Below are 13,585 nucleotides of genomic sequence, written 5' to 3' on the forward strand. Positions count from 1 at the left end.
CTCCCCGCGCCCGCCGGGCAGCGCTCCCCTCACGGCCGCCGCCAAGGGGCCGGCTCCCGCCGCACCGCCTCCTCCCGCCCGCCCAGTCGGGACGGCACCGGCGGCCGCCCCCCCGCCGGCCTGCGCGGCCCTCCCCGCCGCTCCCCGCCAACGGGGCCTTGGGCCCTCAGCCGCCCCGCGCTTTCCTGGTGCCGCGGGCAGCGCCCGGGCGAGAGACCGAGTGCCCCTGCGGCACCCCTCAGCCGCCGGCGCGGGGCTCGGCCGCCGCCTCCTCCTCCTCCTCCTCCTCGCCTGCCGCGGGGCCCGGCGGGGCTGGTCCCGTCACCCCTCCCGGCGGGGTGGTGCCGCGCCGCCGCGGGGAGCTCCGTGCCCTGGCGGGGGCCGGCCCGCCCGCCTGCGCGCCGCCGTGGGAGGGGAGGGAGGGGAGCGGCGGGGGCGCGCTCAGGCGCGGGCGGCCGCCGCCACCATCTTCCTCACGGGGGGACACGGGGGCGGGCTGGGGGGGGGGGGCGCGGGCGCGCGCCCCCGCCGGCCAATGGAGCGCGGCGCCGCGGCGGGAGCGCGCACCCCCCCCCCTTCCCGCCCGCCCTCTTCCCGGCCTGAGGGGCGCGGGGCGGGAGCCGCTCCCCTCGGACACGCACGGGCCCGCAGGGCCCCGGGCGCGCCCCTTTCCCCTCAGAGACGGGCCCGGGCGGGCAGGCGGGACTTCTCCCCTCCGTGAGGCAGCGACGCTCCCCCCTCGCCGCGGCCGCTCCTCGCCGGTAGCGGGCGGGGAGGGCTGACAGGGACGGGACGGCGCGGGGTTACCGGCGGCTGGAGCCGGGCGGGTCCCTCAGGGTGTCCGTGTCCCGTCCCGTCCCTCCCCCGCGGCGCGGCCTCTCGCCGTGCGCTGCCCCCGCGGCCGCCCTCCCCACCGGCGATGGGTGCCTGCCGGCGGGTCCCATCGGCGCCTTTAGGGCCGTGTTTGTTCACGGGGGGCTGGGGGGGAAAGGCCGCCGTCGGCACGGCTGACATTTGCCATGCGCAGACAACATGCACTTCAGCAAACAACTCAACCTTTCCGCATCCCCGCAGCCTGCCGGACTTGCAGGCTTATTTTTCTCCTCTTTCTTCGCTTGTTTATAACTGACGCTATCTCGCCTGCACCGCTCCCTCAATTTCATTATCTCTTCCTCCCCAGGCGGCCCGTATCTTTCCTTCCTTCGCAGAGTTTCTCTCTGCGCTTGCTTCAGCTCCTTCCCCTCCTCTTCCCAGCTCCCCAGCCCTCACCCTTGCTCACAGGTGATGTTCCCAAACGCTCGGTCCCACCAGCTTCTCCCCATCCCGCTTCTCCCCATCCCGCTCCCTCTCTGCGCCCCAGCCCCTGCTCTGCTGCTTGTCTGCTTGCTTTCAGCAGCGGCCTGGGCCCTGTGCCTCCTGCTTCCCTAAATCCCATTTACTGTTTTCCAGGTGAGCCTTTCCCAGCTGGCTGCCCACAAAGCACTCCAGCGGCCCTTCCTCCAGCGGCACTTCTTACCCAGCAGCGAGCCCCTTATCCTCTGAAGACGGCGTCATTCGGTAAAATGTACCCTCCCTTTTTTTTTTTTTAATAGTAATAGCAAATATGTGGCCACACGGTTACTGGAACTGAAACCTGTATTTTTTTCCATTTCCTTTGTAAAGATATTACTTATTGTGCAGTAACCACGCTGTAAAATGTGGTTGTTCTATTATTATTTTGAAGAAATTTGTATTTCCTCACATACTCAAATACCAAAATAATCTATAATAAAAAAGACCAATCAATAGTGATAATTGTTTTGGTTTTGCTATGACATAGCCATCTCTCGAATTCCAGCTAATGTCTTGGCTGATCAATATTTTACAGCGAGTGCTGCTTACCAGGCCACTCTTACATAAACATTGTTAGGAAGAAAGAAATCCCTTAGCTGACAGAGCAGAATGGAAGGATGGCCTCCTGGGCTTGGCTATTAATTGATAAATTTACTAGGACTTCTTTGCAACCTTTTTATTGATTCACCTAAATGTACTTTAAGTTACCTTTTTACTTCATAAAGGATGATGAATTTATTTAATCTGGAGGATTAAATAAGTACGACAGCTTCCAAGGATTCAAAGATATTGTAGAAGTTTGGTGGAAAAAAGGAAAAAAGTTTTTTACCTCAATGGCAAAGAATTTAAGGTAAAACACCTGTGTTTTTTAACTTTGTTATGTAAACCTGTAAGATTTATGTTGTTGTAGAGACTGGGTGATTTGAACTTTGAGATGTAAGAGGTACTGAAATTCCAGCCTAAATTTTTTTAGCCTTGCTTTGTGATAGTATTGGCTTATTGTTATTGCTTATGATATCCTAACTCAACTGCCAGTCTGGGTCAGCCACATTTCCTTAACACCCCTCTGAAAAGGGTAGAAACTACAAAGAGCTAAAATATGGAGGGGGAAACAACAAATAATTTAAGCCCTCATTATTTCTAAGTAAATCAGGATGTCATTGAAGAGAACACCAGGGTACATTTTTCTCCAGTTGAAGATGTGAGCTTTCCCTCTGGTATCAACAAAGCCATGCTTTCATTCGGTTCCTTTTGCCCAGGGTGATTAAGAGTGCATAGGTGGTAAATAATTAAAACGTTGTTTGGCTAGAGCGTAGTAAAAGTTGAGGCCCTTCAAACTGATATTTACTACTGAAACTTGCTTGGGTAGGCTTTAATTAAATTTTCATCTAAAATGAAGATAGATACGGGATCATACCTTCATGCAAAATAAAACTGTTAGGCTGCGGTTTGTGTGCGTACAGCAGTAAGTGAGCGCGCAGAAGGAGGTGGTTCAGGTGCATATATGCTGCACAGAGAGGGTTCACATGCGCGAGTGTGCTCACACAGTCAGAAGAGAGAGGCTGCTTATATGCATTTTTCCCTGCATGCACATGGAAGAGATCAACACTTTGGGCATGGAGGTATGTGTGTGCAGGAGACAGAGGGCAAGCAGAAGCAAAGCTCAGACTGAGAAGCAAGAGAAGTGTGTGTTGTTCCCCCTGTGCTCAATAAAGTGGGACTTTGTATGCTCTTAGAATAAACAGAATCACATCAAAGATACTGGCCACATCACAAGTTTTAAATGAGTGACCCACATGATCCCAAATTTTGTCTGGCTACTAGTCAGAGACTGCTTTTGATCTCCGCTAATGAAGTAGTCTCCTCTTTCCCAGCTTTTGTTCACTGGTTCGAAGGACAGTGAAGTGGGACCGAAGAAGGCATCTGACTTGTGAAAACCCTCCTTTGGTAGGCTTCAGATCATGATTTCAAGGTTGTTCAGAATCCTTGCTCCCCCGAGGAAGCTCCCGCTAGTTTTGTTACTCATAGACTCCCATCCTGCTCCTGCTCTTGATCTTTTGGGTGAAACAGTCACCCAACACTCACCAGCCCAGCCATTCTCCAGCTTCCTCTGTCATTATCAAGTTCCATGGAAACATACACTGTGTGTGCAGTAGGGAGAACAGTTACCTTCTGTTCACTTTTGTTAGCTCTGTCCTGGCTGGGAAAGACCTCGTGCTGCCTCCCAAAAGACTGAATTTTTTAAATCGAGTGTTATGTCATGGACAATATTCTTTCACTTTGCTTTTATCGTGAAGATTTTTCTCTGTTGAATTCAAGAAGCAGATTAAATACATGTAAGCAGTAAACAACAATGATGCTTTTATTTATTTCAAGCGTGAGTAAAATTTGTCTTAGAGGGCAAGAAGTGGTCTGAATTTGTATCTGTTATTTCCTGCCCTGCACTCTGATTTGTTTTTATCCAGGAGGAGTTTAACCCCATGGAATATAATACAGCCAGCGTGTCCTTCCAAGGCAGCATCTGTGTGGGTAATGTCTGTAGCATCCTTTAAGGTAGATGCTTCCTCTTGGTCACTTTCTTAGCAACAATAGTTAGCACATCTTGGTAGAGCTGGGAGCTACCACACAGTATTGATTTTGAGTCCCAGGTTCGTTTTAGTGTCTGGTAGTTCTGGGTTGTGCTGTTTTCCTGCAGAGAACTCTGACTGCCCTTCCAAAGTACTCTGTGACTGGTTTCCTTTCTCAGAGACCGAGTTAGAGGAAACATTTTACAGAGCAATAGCTGAGCAAATGCATATCCTACTTGCCCATTTCTTTTAACTTCATGCTGCTAAATATACATATTTAGTCTATAGAATTGAATTTACTTCCCTTCTCAGAGGCACAGCTTTGTCAGCTCTAATGATTAGCTTTTGTTTGATGTTCATAATATTGTGCTTCACTGCTTATCTGATGGAGCTGTGCGAAACTATTTAGGGGGGGTTCTGAAATGTGACAACCCACATGATGCTTTTTTAGACTTCACAAACCGCCTCCATGGGGCAGAAGAATATGACATGGGAACTGCTGGCTAGAACAACAGCGTATATTAATGCCAATATAATTGGTGTAGACGGGGAGGAGGAGTGCTATTTAGAAGTTTGTGGCTTTTATTGTATACTGTCAAAGGAAAACTTATAGCCTGAAAGAAAAGGCATCATGGATGCCATGGATGAGACTATTGATCCTGTCTGGCTCTGGAACAGCATAAATACTGGAGGAAATGTGTTAAAACCTGTTTTGTCCATCCACAGACAGAAAGGCTCAAGGGAGACAGCTCAGATGCTCCATTCCTACTTTCTTACCTTAATAAATAGCAGGATCTCACTTTCTGGCAAACTTCTGCATCTGCATCCTTGCTGATGTGTGCAGCATTCATTATGAGCTTTGTTTTGAATCCTGATAACCTCTAGATGAAAGAACTTATGTTATGGATTTAAAAAAAAAAAACCGGCTTTTCTGACTTCTGTTCACAGACTAACAGCTAAACATTAGAAAATATTTTGGAAGATTGTTACTCCTCCATGGTTTTTAAAATTGGAAAAGTATCACAATGCTTATTTCACTTTTCCATAAAAGAAGAGCACCAAGATTACCTTTGACATCTTTTCCATATGAAGCCACGGAAGCTGAGTAAGTGGTGCATTCTTCTCACTTCCTCGGGGTAGCCAGGTTGGTTTTGTGTTCTGTATTTTCACCCTTCCGAAGTTGCAGTTGAAATTATTCATATTACTGACACGATTTCATATCCCAGATGAGATGCATAGATAAAATAAGCGAGTAAGCAGTAGAAGATCTTTTTATGTGACTGGGACCTCAAGAGAGAGGGTAAAACCTGGCCCAGCTGAGTGGGAATCACTGGCTCCCATAGGACTAGGATTTTTCTTGCAGGCTTTATGGTTGTCTCATTCGAGTGGTCTTCTACACTGAAAGCAATGCAGACTATACCACTTATTTGGCAAAACGTGTGCCACCAGGAGGTGGCTTCACTCAAACATACATTTCTGTAAGATGAAGACAAACTTAAAATTTATTGCTCATTCCATTCATAACCAAAAGTTCTCCTGGCTTGCCAAGCTGCTGAATCAGCTTGGGTACCTCACCCTTGAGTCAGCAAAGCCTGAAATAGAAACTTGCTCTGTTTCCGAAGAAAGGAAGTACCGCTGTTGTCTGCAAATACAGCCGCATCTAACGTGCTTTCATAACTACGAACACTTGGTGGAGAAATTTGCATGACACTCTGCTTCTTAATTAAAAAAAAAAAAAAAAAAGGTGGGGGTGAAAAAAGGCTGTTAAGCTTGCTATGAATGGGGCTGTCTGAGCATGGAAGAACCAAGGAATAAACAGCACAGCAAGAGAAGGACTGTACCAGTGGCAGTCACTGATGTCACCTAGACTAGCCCAGCATCAAGTTCCCACTCCATCTACTTGCAGCTTCTCAGGACATTCAAATTAGGGAGACAAGGCTATTAGGCTACAACCAGGCTAAAGCAAAGTCTTAAGCCATTAGGAACTGATGGCAAGAAGACAGGGTAGAAGCTATAAAACACTGACTGGAGATCAGCTACAGCGGTGCTCATCCAGGATTCCCAAAGTAGAGTTGAATCACTCTCGCTGCCATGCCGCAACTCCACTTTATAGCCCAGCATAAAATAGTAAAAAACGGTGAAAATGACCAACAGTTGCAGTCAAATAGTGGAAAGTGACACTGAAAGTCATCAGCAGGACTTCTGTGAGTAGGTGGAAGGCAGTAAAAAGGCATGTAAAAATAGTGCCTATGTGATATAAATTAGGGAGGAGTTTCTGTGGTTCCAAGTCAGGCCAAGAAGGAGAAAAATAATCATAGTGTTAATTAACTTGCCCGTTCTACCCTTCTCAAGTTGTTCAGTTTTTTTATCTTGCAGATGTAGCATCAGTAATTTTTAGCATCATACAAAAGGACACCCATTAAAAATAAAGTTTCAGGGGGCTGCCAAGCAGATGCTTGTTGTGTGCCGCCTTCCCATGAGTGGTCCTTCATGTGTGCTGCAGGACGGTCTCATGTTCTTCCTGCTCCAAGCAAATGACTGCTGCTGGCGCTTCCATGAGAAGTCTTCTGAACTGGCTTTACCTTCCATAAAGAGCAGGCCATTCTGGTGGGCAAAACCAGTAACGCCTTTCAAACCCTGAGCAGATGAGATGTGCAGCTATTACTGGCCTGGGAGGAAAAAACCCCTTTGCCTTGGAGAAAGTCCAGATGTATTTTACTTCCTCTGGAAACTTTTCCTCCGTCTCCTCTGAAGGAAGGGCTGGATGCCCATGTGCTGTTCTTCTGTGCTGCAACGTGACCTGCTCCCCTCTAGCTGTGAAGATCTTGTACATGCTCCTTTACCTGTGTAACATCATAATTATATGATCTTGCAAAATAAGGTTTTGAAGCCAACACTATAGAGAAACAGAAAATCTTTCTATTCTCACAGCTCACTTATTACATCCTGTCTTCATAGCACAGTTTCTATGGGAAGATCCTGATGGATAGGGGAGTTCTCTTTTACGGGAGCAGCAAAAGGACCCTCAGAATGAAATTATTCTAAACTAGTCTAACTATTCAGAGCTAAACTAGCCTAATCTATTCATATAACCTTGCAGGCAAGTTTCCTCCTAGGGTGACACTTGATACAGGATTTTCCTGCAGTACTATAGAGGAAACAATAGAGAGTTGGAAAAATTGTCATTTCTGCAATGGGTATGAATGTTGCAACACACAATTTTACCATTTTCTGATTTTTGCAAGAGTGCAGTTGCATATTGCAACACATTTTATATTTAGTGTTTTGGATTATTCAACCAAAAAGAGGTGGGGATGAGACTTTACCAGCACAATAACAGGCTTATGCAATCACCTGGTGCACATGCTGCAGGTTTGGAAGAAAGACCTGCTGCAAATCCACAGAAAACCCTAGCTAGGGGACTGTAAGTGCTGCAAGGAATTACACAATGTGAAACTTAGTGAAACATTTGCTATGTGTGCACCAAGCCCTTTTTAAATTTGGGTTTCTGGGGAGAAGAGAATTGCTGTGGCATTTCTGTGACTTGATCCCTTGTCTCAGTTGATCTGCGACAGAAAGGTGACCCCGAGTGCTGCTGAGCTGGGAACGGAGATGGGGACAGCCATCGCCGTCTGAGCTGAGCATTCGCTTGGAGAGTAACAGAGCGTTCCCAACTGCATCCCGGAATAGATTCACTTTCTCATCCCCTGGCTCAGGCTGTCACAATGTATTTTAACTACAAATCTGTTATTCTGCGCTGTGGGTGCCAGAATAATTTTAAAAAATAACCCAACTCAGTAATACTGGCTTTTTGGTGATTTTCTTTTTTTTTTTCTTTTCCCCGGAAAGGGTAGAAAAGAGCATTCTTCTTGGCTGTACCTGAGATTTCACCTGTATGGCTGCAAATCCCATGCTGTCTAGGAATATAGATGACCTCCACTACTCCAAACGGAGCAGATATATCAGAGCAGTTCAGCAATGATGTGACAAGTGTGAAGTGGAAGGCATTGAAAAAGTATTATATCGATTTTTAGTTTGTATTTAAGAGAGTTTCTACACACTTGTGTTCTATAAGCACAGAAAGAGTATGCTTCTGTCTGTAAACACAGGAATCAGTCATTATTTCAATTTATTGCTGTGGTGGTAGGATTAAGCCTTTGATTAGAGAAGAACAAATTATACAGGGTAATTTGACCCCTGGTATGTTAGTGTGGTGACTGCAATTGGGGTGGCCCAACGCAGTCCACTGATTCTACTGCTAGGTGATATATTTAGCATTTGTGTTGATTAAAAACTGATTTAATTCTAAACCAGTCGCTGCTGCACTTCACACTTTATAACTTAAAGGTTTTATTTACAATGCACAAAGAAAAGGCTGAAGTAAAAGATTATTGCTGGGGCTTCAGAATCAAGTACTTAAAAATTACAAAAACGCAACATTAATTTTAGCATTTTGACATTCTTAAATAATATCCATGGGGTGCTTGATGCTCGCTGAGTATTCAGGACTTTTGCTGGGCTATTGATGGTCCGTGAGTGCAAAATAGCAGCAAACAGCTTCCAAACAATCACATTTAAAGCTGAGCATGAATGCATGTTTCTGCCACACACCCAGTTCTGTTTCCAGGGAACAAGATGGGAAGAAAATGTTGCTGAAAACACTAATACATAACGCTTTGGCAGAGATGGTTATCACATCTCCTAGTCATTTTTACCTATGATGCTGCCCTGACAACTGTGGTATATTATGGAAATAAAATGTGAAGTCACTCAGGTCTGAGTTCTGCTCTTTGTGGAGTAGACAAATACATTCAGTACCTTTTGACTGAGGTAAGAGAAAGTGCATGCTTCTGCAGCGAAGGAGAAATACTGGTCCTGGGGTACTGAAAACACAGCAAATATTTGTTAAAAAGGTGAGTTAGGGGCGAAACAAAGTGGCATATAGGATGCAATGAAAGGTTGTTGAGGGAGAAATCCAATTCAATCCAGCAATTATTGGCTAGATGCAATCAAGATTTAGGAATGGGGCTCTAATCCTTTTATAAACCAGGAATCTCCTTGAATTGGGTAATGGGAGTACTGACAGTCACAGTCAATAAGCAAAAATCAACTAACCCTCGTGCTTCGTGGCACGCACTAAACTCTTAATGACAGTCAGGAAAAACCGTAACCCGTCACTGGATTTTTGGTAATTTCCCACCAAAGGTTTCCTCCAGGCTGCAGCTTTCGGAGGCTTTGCATGATTTGTACCTGAGAGAACTGCTCAGATTTTGTGTTTTGATAGATTTAGACAGCCGGGTTATTTACTGAAGGATACCTCTGAAAGGGAATTTGGTGTAGACTGAGTTGGCTGCTGTGCTGCTATGTGTGACCCCATCTTGTCACTGTACGCCTGAAACTGTCCCACATATTGTCTGTTAATTTGGTAAATTATTTCCTAGAACACTTAGAAAACAAAACAAGGAGCTGAAACTGCCTCTCACTATTTCTTCAGTCCAAACAAACAAACAAACAACAAGCAGATTGTGTGTTTTACATGTCTAGCCAAAACATCTCAGTTATTAATATTAAACTCCTGGGTGCCTGGAGAACCTGATCCTGAATAAGCTACAAAGCTGAAGCATGGCTGAAAATATAAAAAAAAAAAATATTCCACCATCTTCAGCTGATGTTTCTGCAAGGTAGCAAGAACAACCTCCCCTCTCCCCTGTAATGACAGGGCATGCCGCACAGCAGCAGATGTACCATTGCACTGGTGTGTGACAAACATGCGGTGCTCACCGCCGGCTTGTGTGCTTGTGCTTCCCTCGAGGGCTCAGCGTCTCAAAACCAGACAGCCTGATCCTCTGCAAGGACTGCTGAAGGACGTTACACACTCCTGCGAATCCCTGCAGTGGTTTCGGGATGCAAAGACAAGTGGCCGTAGAGAGAGAAAAGGCCTGGCCATAAACCGGGAAAGTGGGGGCTGAGAAGCAAATTTGTTGTGCTAAGTGGCTTTTTCCCATCTGCTCATTTCTCCTCTTTTACCGTTCTCATTTCAGTTCCTTCCTCAGCTTTGGCTCTGTGGAACAGCAGGGAAAATATTCTGTTCCCCTTTCATGGTCATAACACATATTTATTAAATCTCATTTTATTATAACCCAAGTAATGCTTGCCATGTTTTATTTTTTATCTGGACCATTTAAGCTCTTAATGAAGGATTTGCCCTTAATCTGGATCTCTTGCTTCCTTTTCTTATTGTGTTCGGTTCAAACTCAAGGCACATGCCATATTCCTTTAGAGGCTGCTTGTCTTGACTGGAGGTGTGTCGATTTTTAACCAGGTTTTTCATCCTGCCCTGTCTTACCTTCACAGCCTGGCTGCTTAGACTGGGAGACACCGAGTTCATCACTTTGCTACAGCCTCAAACTTCTTCTTACAAGCCAGAAATGCGGGCAGGGCTCTCGGAGAGGTCATCATCTTCCTAACCTCAGCCAGGCTGCAAACCAGCCCGCAACCCACCTGCTTCCCCTAAACGAGCAGCGTGCTTCATTAACCGCAGAAACTTCAGCAACGCCCAGTCACTGCCTTGATTTTCCCAGTGAGGCAAGGCATGGCAGGAATGATTTAGCATTGTTCATGGGTGGATGTCTCTGTCTTCGAGAGAACAGAGCTAAAGCCGGGAGCCCACCACTTCTGTGCCGCTCAGCATTCTAGAAGAGGATGAACATATAGAGTTTTGGGGCTGAGGTCTTATTTCAATTATATATTAGGCTGAATAGTTAACACCCCATTTATAGTAATAAAGGATGCTCCTAGTGCCTACAGATACTGCTTTACTTAGCAAAAGCAGCCAAATCTACCAGACTGTGGTGTTGGAGGACTTTATATATAGCAAATAGTAACTGTCTTTAATTAGCTTTATTTACACAATAGATGCCAATGTTGAACTCTCTAAATTAAAAGGGCAGAACGTCCTTATTGGGAAATGTGATTTTTGAAGCCTAACAACTTAAAAACAGCAGGAGGGTTTTTACTCAGACTGCCTGGGGAGAAAAATCACCTTTGGCTCAACAAAACAGGAAGAATTTCAAGCCCACAGCAGAAGTTTTTCAAGAAACTAATGAAAATGGAGGATTATAGTTTAAACTGTTTTGCAATCGCTGGCCTGAATCCTGCAGACACTTTTTACATGTACTTAACTTTATATACGTGGTTAGTTTTGCTGACCTGCATGGGATTATTTACACGTGTAGATATAAGTACATGCCTGAATGTTTACAGAGTGGAATTTAAACTGTAGCATTTGTTACTGAAAAAATGACATTATGTCAATATCTCCATAATTGGCTCATTGAGATTCTTTATGTTAGGAAAAAAAAAGCTGAGAAATTCAGGAATTAGGATTCCTGAGGCGGTCTCAGATCTGCTCCCTCATGTGAATAGGATCTTTTGTTGTGCCGGATCACAGCATTGGGCCACAAAACTTATTTAGCAGCTATTTAAAAAACCCCCGACCTTTATATAGTTTGAATCTACTGCTCATAGGAAGATATTGTCTGCATTTCTTTCTACTCTCTAATGTATATCAAAGCTAAAAAAGTAACTGAGACTGAAAGGTTTCCCCTCATCAATGGGAAGCAAGTAATTGAAAAAAAAATTTTTTAAATAATTTTTCTAAAATTTATTTTATTTTAAAATTTTTTTTTTTTATATCATGGGAGTACATTCTACCTGCCATGAAGTGTCTTGTTGAAACCCCCTGAAACAGGAATAAATCACCTCTGCAAACTGTAGTTCTGCCGTTTATTGGCTTGGTTCTGTGCAGAAGCCAAACTGCCATTAAGCTGACTCACATTTTGGCATTTTGTGTTTATATACAAGATGACGATGTTTGCAAGCAATGGGGAAAAAAAAGTCGTTCATCAGGACTGCGGTCCTGGCAAAGTCTCTCCCTTCTCTGCCACAGCGGCAGAGCCCAGGGACGTGGCTGGAGCCCCGATCCAGTGCGGGGACCATTGCCATCGCTCTTTGCCATCCAGCGCCAGGTGAAGCCAGGGCATTCCCGCAATCCCCCATTCCCATTTTGTCCCAGACCCGTTGCTGGGCCGTCACCACCTGCTGCGTCGCCAGCCGGTCAGGCTCTGCGGCTGCCAGAGTCCCAGATCTACCCAAATTTAGGCACACCTGGTGCTCCCCCATCCCTCTTCGTCCATCCCTCCCCTGTGCGAATCTGCCAGTGTCCTTCATGGCTCTGAAAAGCCAGCTTCGGCTCTCAGGACACTTTTTGCACAATCTTTATTACACTCGGTCCGAAATATTTAACATAGTATTCCTGGCACCAGTATCTTACTTGCCGCAGGGTTTATTTTCCCTCGCTGCCCCTCTTTATCTCCAAATCCATCACCCTGAGTCTTATCCTGTTTTCTTTGCCTTTCCCCAGGCAATGTCAGGGGTTTAAGGACCTGCTGTGGAAGGGACAGGGACGCTGGCCACACTGTTTCTAACCTGCCATGGCATGGTATACCTGGCTCTACGTTGCTGCCACCCCGACCTGTGTCTCCTGGCATTCCCTAGGTTTTAACCATGGCTTCTGGCTGTGTTGCAGTCCTGTCAGTCACTGGGGAGAGGTGGAGGAGTGTCCCCCTTTGGCCCCCGCTGGCGTGGTTCCTCTCGGTGTCCTCTGGCGAAGGCTGATCCATCACCACCGGCCCCGCATCCTGCCCTGTGGCATCCTGCCTTGTGCTTCACCGGGGAGAACCACAGTCAGAATAAACCAGGCAGACAACGCCGTGGGAGAACCCTGTCCTGGGATGCAATAAACTCCCCCCTGTTCTGCTTTGCCCCATGATCGCGCTTGTCAGTACGGCTCTGCCACAGACCTCGGGGCTGCGCCGGGCCCCGTGGGGCTGATAGCCAGGGCTGACTCTTTGGGAGTGTTTGGCTTAGGCCAGTCACCATTAACTTAAGCAGGAGCAGGTCTCAACTGCTGAAAATCCCATCCACATCCACTGCAAGGTGGGAACAAGTTGTTAAATGCTTTATATCGGGACAGTAGCAACCCTTCATCAAGCAGAAAGCACCAGGCATTCAGATTTCTGCCAATGGAGAGGAGGGGGGCTCTGCGGGCACCCCCAGAGTTTCTAAATGCTTCTTCACATTTTCTAAAACTCTTCAGTTTTCTGCCTGAATGTGACAAAAAGATTTGCTGAAGCAGGTTGAAATGTTTCGCCTGGCGGTGCCAGCAAGCATGGTGTGCTGCGGCACTGCCCATTCCCGGTGACCCTGTGGGATTTGAGGTCCGGTGGCACCTCCTGGCTGTGCTGTGCTCCTCCGGCTGACGGAGACCATGGGGCCGAGCCGGAGGCACTGCCTGGCTTCACAGTGCCAGCAGGGACCTGGGCACCTCTCCTGCACGTGCCCAGGTCCCAACATCTCTCATCACGGCGTGAGCAGGTACCGAGAGCACCCCACACCTGGCAGCCTGGTGGGTTGAGGAGCCTCTCTGTGCTCTGCTAATGATTTTACTGGGGTGCACCATGCTCATGTACCTGGCTTTGCCAACAAATCCCCTCCCTGGCAGAGCTTTAGCATTTCGCTTCGACTAGCTACAGCTTGCACCCTGCCCCAGTGCTGGCTGCAAATAAGCAAAGGAGTGAAAAGAGCATCGGGGACCAACTAGGTGAGCAAGAAACCAGAGCCCAGCC

General features: G+C 46.8%; 1 long non-coding RNA gene across 8 annotated transcripts; it reads left to right on the forward strand.

Annotated features, from left to right (window-relative positions):
- The first annotated feature begins 375 nt into the window (after nucleotides 1-375).
- LOC128134866 (uncharacterized) lies at nucleotides 376-12,480 on the forward strand. Of its 8 annotated transcripts, none has more exons than XR_008232870.1 (6): nucleotides 376-1,281; nucleotides 1,450-1,557; nucleotides 2,058-2,182; nucleotides 3,207-3,279; nucleotides 3,798-7,626; nucleotides 7,749-8,672. It is a non-coding gene; the product is annotated as an uncharacterized LOC128134866 (long non-coding RNA). The 8 variants fall into 8 exon arrangements; XR_008232868.1 differs by adding an exon at nucleotides 12,322-12,480 and having other exon boundaries at nucleotides 378-1,281; nucleotides 3,798-7,914; XR_008232867.1 differs by adding an exon at nucleotides 10,254-11,674 and having other exon boundaries at nucleotides 378-1,281; nucleotides 3,798-7,914.
- Nucleotides 12,481-13,585: the final 1,105 nt, after the last annotated feature.

Source organism: Harpia harpyja, chromosome 21 (assembly GCF_026419915.1).
Source record: "Harpia harpyja isolate bHarHar1 chromosome 21, bHarHar1 primary haplotype, whole genome shotgun sequence".
Classification (NCBI taxonomy): domain Eukaryota; kingdom Metazoa; phylum Chordata; class Aves; order Accipitriformes; family Accipitridae; genus Harpia; species Harpia harpyja.